Here is an 11,512-nt window from a genome sequence, read left to right on the forward strand (position 1 = left end):
TTTTTATAATAGTGATTTTTCAGCAATTTAACATCCCTTAAATAATTTTAGTCTAGAACTCTTTATCAATGTAATAAATATAACCTTTGAATTATGTATTTTTTCTACTACATAAAGACAATTATACTTTTTTTAAAGAAATAATCCCTCTTCCCCCTTTTCTAAGTTCAAGCTCATCTCCTGGCACAGTATTTGCATCAAAATCATGCAAAAATAGTGCAGTCTAGTAATCAATAGTTTAGGCTTTAGAATAATAGTAATATTTATTACAATGCTGTGGTTTGCTGACTAGCTTGGTGATCTAAGATATTAAACTTTCTGTGACTCAAATTCCTCATATACAAGTTAAGATAAAAAGTGGCCACCTTATAGAACAGTTTTGAGGATTAAATGAAATAATATCTGTAATAAACTATACATCTTACTTTGAGCATAGAAAAAACACAAAAAATGATGGTTTTGAAATCATTAATAGGGACCAGCCCCACTGTAGTATTCACGTTACTGTAAAATACCTGGATAAACTAGACATGCAAATATACATTAACTACTTTAGGGTACTATGAGAGTTTTAGTCTAGGAGGGAGGATATGGCTCTTGACCTGAAGAGAAAGGTATTAAAAATTTATAAAATGCAACTCTGTCATTTGAATTACTTCATATTCTCCATGTCAACATGTTCCATCTCTAATAAACTATATAAAGGTTACATTAAATGAATCACAGAGAAGACTGTGTGGAGCATATTTCAGACTTTGTAAAGAGTTTTGTCCAACTGTAACCTTTGCAGTAGTGATATCTAAAGTGTCAAATGAATTGAAGGAGATATAAAAATGTAGACATTGAACAACTACTTTAACAGAGCTAGATCAATTTACATCCAAACTTCACGTAAAATAAAGCATTCTTGTGCGGTTTGCCTGTCAGCACATTGACATTGCAATCCTGGTTTATTTCTATGCATGCCTGTGTGTGTGTATTATGTTTTTTAAAGATGATCAATATTACTAGATAAAATTTAAAAGCTAGGACTGCTAAATATAAAAGTAAATGCATTGGCAGGGCACGGTGGCTCATGCCTATAATTCCAGCACTTTGGGAGGCTGATATGGGTGGATCACTTGAGGTCAGGAGTTTGAGACCAGCCTGGTCAATATAGTGAAACCCTGTGTCTACTAAAAATACAAAAATTAGCTGGGTGTGATGGCAGATGCCTGTAATCACAGTTACTTGGGAGGTTGAGCCATGAGAATCGCAGAGGTTGCGGTGAGCTGAGATTATGCCACTGCACTCCATCCTGCATAACAGAGAAAGACTCCATCCTAAAAAAAAAAAAGGTAAGAGAGGCCAAGGCGGGCAGATCACGAGGTCAGGAGATCGAGACCATCCTGGCTAACACAGTGAAACCCCGTCTCTACTAAAAATACAAAAAAAAAAAAGTAAATAGTATTAAAATATGTATATATTTAGAAGGTGTAATCACACGGTAGAGATAGTATAAATACATTCAAATAAGCAAGATGGTACTTTTCTTCTCTGTGTTTATGAATGGTGTGGTCTAAATGTATCTCCTCAATATTTATCCATTGAAACCTAATCCCCAGTGTGATAGTGTTAGAAGGTGGGTCCCCTCAAAGATGATTATGTCACAAGGTCTCTGCCCTCATGAATGTGATTAGTGCTCTTATAAAAAGGGGACCAGAGAGCAAGCTAGCCCTTTCTACTATATGGAGGTTCATGGAGAACATGTAGTGTATGAAGAAGCAGGCCCTCACCAGACACCCATCAACCTCCAGAACTGTGAGAAATAAATTTCTGTTTTTTATAAGTAACCCAGAATTTTCTTATGGCAGCTCAAACAAACTGAAAAACCTATAATTATACTTTTTATGATGATGAATTACGTGTCTTAATGACAGTTTCTATCATATTAAAGAAAACAAATCTAATTTAAAAATTAAATTTACCTAAAATATGTGAATTTATCTAAAATGAAAATCAGATGTATTTACTTACCTATTTATTTAGTTTCATATCTATACACACATTCAACCAGAAGGAATTAAGCTGTTAAAAAGTATTATTTAATTGATGTACAAATTAGAAATAAATTTCAATCACACATCAAGAAACATTTTCTATAATATTAATTGAAAATTTTCTTATGCATTATATTGCAAAACTTTAAGATTTTATAACCCCTCATTGGACCTAAAGTTATTAAGAGGTAAAACCCAGGCAGTCACAATCAAAGAGAGTGTTAAATAGAACTATATAAGAAAAGTAGTGGCATGTAGTTATAAATATCTTAAATTTAATGTATAAAGCTTCTTTCCAGAAGAGTTAGTTATATAACCTCAGAGGACTTTCAGAATATGAGATTAGAAGCAGCAACATCACGCAGGGAGTTGACAAGCCTGCAGTCAGTCATTTCTCTGACTCCACTTTCTAACTTCACTTTTTCTACACAAACCAGTTTGATCTGGATTTCTTTCCCCCAAGACAGCAAAAAATATATACCTTATTAAAGTGCCAGTGATCTGTGTTTTGCCAAAGTCAATGGTTGCTATCTGTTGGACACAACCAACTCCTTGGAAACCTTACTTCTCTAGGATACTGTGATACTACCTTAGCTGGCTATGCCACACCAGTCAGACTCCACTACTGGTGACTCTCCTTTCCTGGAGATTCAGTTTCTGATCTGCCAGTCCTCTAAATATAGGAGACTTCTTCCCCTCACCTCTTCTCTTTTCTCTCATTAGGTGCTTTCATTTAAATCTCATTTAAATTGTTCTAGAAATAATTTTGCATGCTAATCAAGTCTATATTTTTGCCCATTACCTGTCATTTAAGTACAAACCATCATTATCCCTAAACTTTTGCTCCTTTATAATCTACTTTCTACAAATCAACCAGACTAATATTTCTAAAGCTTTAAATTATTATTACTCTCCTGCTTAAAAGCCCTGTAAGTTATTCCTATCGCAATGAGAATAAAATCTATCACAGAGCAAATATCTCCTTCAGAAAGATATACAGCACCCCATCCACCCACCTGTGCACACACTGGGGTAAATAAGCATGTGTAAATGCTTTCTAAACTGGAAATTAACTTCATTGTGTTAGCAGTGGTGGTGGTATCAATGATGATAAAGATAATCATGACACAATGCCCTAATTAGAAACTTTGCCCCAGGGACACCACCAAGCCAAAAAGACTAAACAATGTGACACAAAACTTCTATCCAGAACTAAATAACACTATATTATTTCCACAGTGGTCTTTGTCTGTAAGAGATAATGTGCCTAAAAATTCTAGGTTCTATTAAACACTGTATAAAATATTTATAAGTACTAAATGCATATGGATTTCTCACCAAATATAGTGTATTGGATGATTTTGGAAACTTGATTTAAATAAGCAAAATTAATACTCATTTGCGCTTTGCTATTTTCCTGGGCCATTTGTGCAGGATGTGATTTAGATAGGTTGCCCAGCATGGTATCTGTCTTCCTTTCTTTTCACTAGTTTCTCTTCTTAGTTTATTTTTCCCCCCTAAATAATGGCAATTTAATCTGGAAACTTAATTACTACAAATTTAATAGTAGAAGTTAAAAAATCCTAATCTGAGCTCCAACCAGTTATTATTATATACTCCTTAAAGGTACTACATCTAACTCATGGTAATGTTTCAAATAGTAGAGATATTTAGCAGTCCCCACTGAGAAGGTACAGACTGGCCTTCGAGTTTCTTCCTACTATATCTGGTAATATAGCACCCATCCTAGGAGAACCTGATATTGCTGTAATAACCCCATTTAACATGGAAGCATAATACATGGTGAATGGAATGAGATACAGCTGGTTTTGAACATTGGCTGTGACTGTTGTAGGGAAAAAAATAGCTGTATGTGACATACTTTTTTTTTTGTAAAATAAAACTCTTATCTGCATTTTCTCAAACTCATTCTTTTTTATTTGTAAAATAAGAATAATTGATTTTTTCATTGGCTTATTATGGGTGTTGTTGTAATATTTTATGTGCCACTATAAGAACTGGTACAGGTAGTTAATTTTACTCTTATATTGACTAAAGTAGATTATTGAACTTTAGCTCTATCTTGAAATACACTTAGTCATAGCAACTGTTGAAAGTGTGTCTGGGTTTACCTTGATAGGCTTGTCTAACTATTATAAAATACCACTCTCCCCATAAAATACAAGCAAAATGAGAGAAAGCCCTTGAGACCTGATGAGTAGCCCAGTTCCATTCTGATGCTCTCATACTTCAAAATTGGGGCTCAGCCCAGGAGGGTTCTTGACTTTGCTCAGGAAAGAACTCAACAGTGAGCTGACAGTGAAAGAAAGCAAGTTTATTAGATCAACAATGTACAGCAAAATGACTGCTCCACAGACAGAGCAGGACTGTCTCATAGGTAGAGTCACCCAGAGCAGCACTGGTGGCAGCAGTTACAGCAGAGTGGCTGCTCCACAGACAGAGCAGGGATATCCCATAGGCAGAATCACCTAGGGCAGCAGCAGCAGCAGCAATGTACAGCAATAGTAGCAGTCTAGAGCAGCAGTGGCGTGCTGGCTAGGTATATTTATACCTAGTTTTATTTATATGCTAATTAAGAAGCAGATTTTTCAGAATTTTCTAGAAAAGGGGCAAGGAAGTTATTGTAACTTACAGGTTATTGCTATGGCATTTGTAAACTGTCATGGCACTGGTGGGAGTGCCTTTATGCTAGTGAGCAGTGAAGGCAACTAGAGGTCACTTTCCTCTATCTGCTGGTTTTGGTGGCAGGTTTTTCTACTAGGTTCTGTTTTGGTCAGCAGGATTGTGATCAGAAGAGAAATCCTGCTGATCTCCTATCTCAATTCCATTCAGTTCTATTCCATTCTATTTTTCTACCCTTGCTTAGTTGACGTTTGTTTTTATATATTTTGATGATTGCCATCAGGTTTTGGTCACTCTGTGCCCTCATGCTTTTCTAGAAAATTCATATATATACATATATATATATATATATATATATATATACACACACACACACACACACATATACATATATATACACATATACATATACATATATATGCAAGCCTGTTTACATACATACACACATATACAGATATAGATACTAATAATTTTCCCTTCGGAAATTTTTGTAAAAAATTGATTTTTAAAAAGAGTTTAAAAGGTATAGCATATTGTATAAAGATTTGAGTTTGGTCAATTTCTTTTTAAAAAGCTGTTGTGAGGCCAGGCGCGGTGGCTCACGCCTGTAATCCCAGCACTTTGGGAGGCAGAGTCGGGCGGATCACAAGGTCAGGAGATGGAGACCACGGTGAAACCCCGTTTCTACTAAAGATACAGAAAAAAAAAAAAAAAATTAGCCGGGTGTGGTTGCGGGCGCCTGTAGTCCCAGCTGCTCGGGAGGCTGATGCAGGAGAATGGCGTGAACCCGGAAGGCGGAGCTTGCAGTGAGCTGAGATCGCGCGCTGCACCCCAGCCTGGGCGACAGAGCAAGACTCCGTCTCAAAAAAAAAAAGCTGTTGTAAATAAAGCTGAGGTTGAACTTAAAGGTCCATATTCCCTTTCATTATCTCAACCTTGCTTCCTCTGTCTACACGAAGACCTCAACAGCTTTAGTCATAAACAGATTCTATGCTTTGGCAAAGGTCAACTTCTCCTACTGCAATTCTGGATTGACATGATAATTGGGATCCTGTTATTAGGCAGATGAAGCTTGCAAAAGATACTTTTCATATTCATAGCCCATTTAATGTCAACATTGTCCTGGTAAGATTATCATCTTTTCCCATTTCCTCTGAATGGCCCTGCAGTTTTGCAGGAGTTGATGACCATATGTATATTTCTGTGGAAAATTTTATACCTAAAAAATTCAAAAGAGTAATATCTTGCGCACTTGTTTTTCTATCACCTGCTTAAAAATAAAATATTTCAATTCCTTTTAAATCTCTTCGAAACAACAATCACTATGTTTAATTTGATATTCTTATATTTTGGCAGGTATTACATTTTATAATGTATATATTTTATCCCTAAAGTACATATTATATTTTATTATATTAAGGTTTATTCAAATGTTATGTTGCCTACATTGTTTTGCAAATTGCTTATTTTCGTTCAATATATTTTTGAGAATAATACACCTTGGAAATATATAGCTAGGATGCATTCATTTCCCAGCTATTAAATAAATACAATATATGTATCTGCTTTTCACTTTGTGAAAATTTAGTTTGCTGATAAATTTTCTTTATAAGTGGTTCTATGTATATATCTTTATGTATTCATGTTTGTGTACGATTGCCTCCCTAGCGAAAAGCTGCTGGGTCTTAGAGTACGTATATCTTCAGTTTATTTAGATTGCCAATTTACTCTTCGAATTGGTTGTAACTAAATTCCCACTAGCAGGTTATAAAAAATATTTTTGCTCCACATCCTTGTCAAAACATGTTACTGTCAGATTTAAATGTTGCCAGTCTCTGAGTGTGAAGTAGTTTCTTTAACTTACATTCCTCTTACTCTAGCAATAAGAGGAATGTAAGTTTCTTTAACTTACATTCCTCTTATTGCTAGAGTAAACCTTTTTACACAGAAATCAGAAATCACATTTCTTTGAATTTTCCATTGCTGTATTTTTTCCACTTTGTTGGAGTGTTCTTATTTCTTTTCCTCCCTCTCTGCCTCCTTTCTTCCCTCTTTCCTTCCTTTCTTTTTTTTTTTTTTCACCAGGTACCATAGTTTATTTTATATTTAGCATACTGCTTCTTTGTATGTCTTATGCCATGGAGATACATCTCCAAGTCTCTGGATTGTGTGTCTGTGTGTTTGTGTGTGTAATTTAATGCAAGTACTTTTACAAAGTATATTTTATGGTTTGTACTTTTAAGGAAAGACACTCTTATTCTGAGGTCACGTTTAGGATACAATATATTTATTAATTTATGATATATTTATATCAAAATATAACGTTTGCTTTTCAGATTAAAGTCCTTGTGTGAAGACTTGATTTTCTTTGTATGAGTGATGACTTTTTCCAGTACCTTTAGTTATTAATAAATATGCCATTGTTTCATCTATCATCAGCAATGGCACCTATTTAAAATCTTTCCATATATTGGTGGATCTATTACTAAACACTTTGTTATCAAATTCTATTCTATTCTATTCCGTTCCATTCCATTCTATTCTTGCCTATCATATCACATCTTACCCTATCTTCATCTATCCTAGCAAATCTTATCTGATCTTATACTGTATACCAGTGTACCCTTACTTATCCCATTCTGTGATAGCCTAGTCATCTGTCACTGAGCCAATACTTTCTAAACTATTTCTAAATTACTATATCTTTATAATAATTTCAATTTCTGTTGTTTTTATCTACTAGAATCACCTGTAGTATTCTTGGTCTCTTCTATATTCTTGATCTCTCCTTGGTCTCTTGTTTTTCGCCACCTTTCTCAGTTTCTTAAAACACTGTGCTAATTGGCAGTGCATTTAATTTAAAATATTAATTTGGAGAAAAGTGGCATTTTTAATACTTTGAGCTTTCTTATTTCTAAAATCTTCATGTATTATGTCTTCCTTTAATTAATTCTTTATTAATGTCTTTCAATGTAAAATTTATTTTTTTCTGGAGTTTTTGTCCACATTTGGTAGACATAGTTCTATGTATATTTTATAAGGGGCTAAAATGAAAATTATCTTTAAAATTATATTTTCTAATAGACATAAAATATAAAAATGATATCCAGAAATTTTATTGTACAGTCTTATTTACTCATAACTGTTCTGTGGAGTCTATTGGTGCTCTATGTAATTGTACCATTTTCGTTTCTTTTTTCTAAATCTTTGTATGTATTTCCTTCTTTATTTTTAGGCAGGTACTTATTATTTCATGTGTACATATTGAACATAAACCAGGATAATTATCATCTGTATTTACTGTCCAATTTAAAAAAGGAGATTATAATTTTCATCATAGAGTTGTATTTATACCATTATGTCGTTGCTGTTGTTTTGTTTGTTTTGGGTTTTTTAGGTATCGTATATCAGGTTAACGAAAAAGGAAAGCTCCTCATTTACTTACTTTTCTTATTTATTTATTGTGCATTCATATTGAGTTTTATGAAATTCCCAGGCTAAACCTGACTTTCACTTCTTACTTTTAATTCCCTAATAAACTCAGTTTGAGAATATTTTGTTTTGGACACATACCTCTATATTCATGAGCGTGGTTGGAATTTTTCTTTTCTAATCTTGTCCTATTTTGGTTTCTAGAACAAAAATACATAATGTGTGATGTGTGAACTGATGCTAGTTTTGAACTGTTTGTTACTGGAGCGCACACACACACACACACACACACACACACGCAAAGACTTTTTGAGCCAGAATTTAGAGAGAATTTAGACTTTGAGCTGCCATCATAGCTCACTGCAGCATCAAACTCCTGGGCTCAAGTGATCCCCCGACCTCAGCACACAAGTAGCTAGGACTACAGGTGTGCAACCACCGTGCCCAGCTATTTATTACCATTATTATTATTTGGTGTAGAGACAGCATCTTGCTATGTTGCTTAGGCTGGTCTTGAACTCCTGGCCTCAAGCAATCCTCCTGTCTTGGCCTTCTAAAGTGGGGTATTACAGACATGAGTTACCATGCCATGCCTTCAGCTGATATTTTTGGAAGCAAGACTTTCTCAGTGAAGGAAACAGCAAGTTGATTTACATTCTAGTGCAAACTACTTATCTCATTGCTGATCAATAACAAGTAGCTGATTGACTACTTTGAGTAGCACTATTCTATATTACACTATCCACAAAATGAGTTCAGTAACAATCTTCTACTTTCAATAGAGTTCTATTAAGTTTCTCATTATCAGCTTTTTGAAAGTTTTGACAATTAAAATTTTAAATTATCATTTTTTTCTAGTTGTTGTGTAAGTATATATGTCTGTTGAGGATAGATTTTAAGCTTCTGATGGAATATTTTAATAGTTATTGTGGCATTAAAATTTTCTTCTTGAGTTAGTGTTGTTCAGTTACACATATCATATAACTTTCACATTCATTTGAATAAAAATATTTATTGCATTTTAATATTATTTTAAATCATTTTTATATTCCTAGTGTGATGGCTAATTTTATGTGTCAACTTGACTGGATTATGGGATGCCCAAATAGCTAATAAAGCATTATTTCTGAGTGTGTCTGTGAGGGTGTTTCCAGAAGAGATTGACATTTAAGTTAATTGAGTAAAGAAGATCTTCCTCAATAAAGTGGGTCATCATCCAAAGTGTTGAGGTCTCAATTAGCACTAAAAGGTCAAGGAGAGGTAAATTTTCTCTTTGTCTTCTTGATGAAACACCTGTCTCCTCCTGTCCTTGGACATCAGCGCTCCTGTTCTCAGGCCTTCTGACTCGGGGGCTTCATCAGCAGCCCCCTGGTTCTCAGGACTTCTCATTCTGCCTGATTTCAACACTGGCTTTCCTGGTCTCCAGCTTACAAATGGCATATTTATGGGGCTTCTTGGTTTTCATTGTCTTGTGAGCCAATTCCCGTAATAAATATCCTCTTATATATCTCTTTATGTATCCTATTGGCTTTGTTTCTCTAGAGAACCTTGACTGATACCTAGCAATGTCTCCTTTTTCTGAGCCCAATTATATTCAATAGCAACATTTTTTTTTCTATGATAGTCTTGCTAGAGGTTTATCTCTTCTATTAAATTTTACAAATATCTTACCTTTGAATTTGTCCTATTAAAAAAAAAGTATATTAATTACCTTCCACTCCTTTTATTTTTATTTTCATTATTTCAGCTTATTTTGTTGTTTTCATTTCTTAAGTTGACTACTTATGTATTTAATTTTAAAACCTTTTCATTTACAACATAAATTTAATCTATAATTTTTTTCATACCAGTCCTAACATTTTACATAGATAATAAAACACAATGTAAAATAAATACCTATATCTTCCAACAAAACTATACAAGAATCTTAAAGCATTTAAAATTATTTATTCATTTTTGTTGCCCAGCATTTTAGATTTCTCTTATATTTACATTCAAATTGACTGTTATTTTTGTTATTTTTAAATCTAAATTTTATATTGTTAGCTACATGTTTACTAATTTTCTTGGTGTTATTATTTCTTGTATTTTATCTTTATCCTTCCAAATATAATTTCCTTTGTCCTAAAAGACATCTTTGAGATTTGTCTGAGGCTTGAGTTTTGCCTCTCAGAAAATATCTGAATATGGATTTTGTCCTAAAACAATACCTTAGCTATGTATAAAATTATAGTTTTTTAATTTTTTCTCATAATTTGAAAGATATTATTTAGTTTTCTTCTGAAAATGACTCTTCAGAAGCCTGTTATTACTCCTAGTAATCTTCCCTTTCTCCCTAGCTGCATTTAAAATCTCCTTGATATCTTTTGTGTTCTATAGTTTCAGAATTATGTGTTGAAGAGTGGGGTTTTCTCTGACTCTATTTGGCATCTTTTGGAATCTTTGTGGTTCCCCCTTGAATAGAATTACTTTAATGACGTGTAATCTTGGTTACATATTTAAAGTTTGTTTATTCTATTTTATTCAGCTTATTTTGATGCCTTTATTGAGAATATTTTCAGGACATCTAATCTGTGTTATTGGCAGAAACTAAAGTTTCAATCTGATCAAAACCTAGAAATTCTTTTGTTTGTAAAACGTATCTAAAACTGTAATGTAACAAAGGCAACCAAGGAAAGGTTATGCTACAAAATCTAAAACAGAGAAGAAACAATAAATGTTTTACAATAGGCAGCTGAGAAATCAAGTGTATGTCATCTCCAAGAAGACAGTATCTTCAATTGCACATTAAGCAATTCAGAAAGACAATTTGATAATGAAGTTTTACCTTCATTTTGTGAGAATTTAGTAGAAACATATTTGATTTTCTTTTGCAATAAAAGGAAAATTATTAACTATTGAATAGGATATGAATATGGCATAATCTTTTGTCATTCAAAAGTAAACATCTGCCTTTAAACTGAAAGAGAAAGCAGAATGCCTCTTTACAGTTAAGGTTTCCTGGAAGCTTTTCTGGGTCAGAAAACAAGGAAATTGGACTAGGGAACAAAAAACTTATCACTGTGCCAAGCCTGTAATACATACTATTTAGTTTTCCAAAGATAGTAAATCCTTTTAATTTATTATTAATTGCTATAATAATTGGAGGATAAATACCTAAGCACATTTCAAATATTTTTTGTAACAAAAAACAGGCCTTTTTTGGTGTTAACATTTCCCTTTCTGAAGGCATTTAGTGAGCATTATGTTATAGATTTCCTGTGCTGAGGTATCATGCTGATTCACACAGGTGGAGACAAAGTATCACACCAGGAGGTGTGAGCCTCTGGGATTTGAGAAGACAGTATTTTAACAAGACATATCAATGAATTTTTTTTAGTGTAAAATCTCTTTTATTA

Source organism: Pongo abelii, chromosome 17, assembly GCF_028885655.2.
Source record: "Pongo abelii isolate AG06213 chromosome 17, NHGRI_mPonAbe1-v2.0_pri, whole genome shotgun sequence".
NCBI classification, from domain to species: domain Eukaryota; kingdom Metazoa; phylum Chordata; class Mammalia; order Primates; family Hominidae; genus Pongo; species Pongo abelii.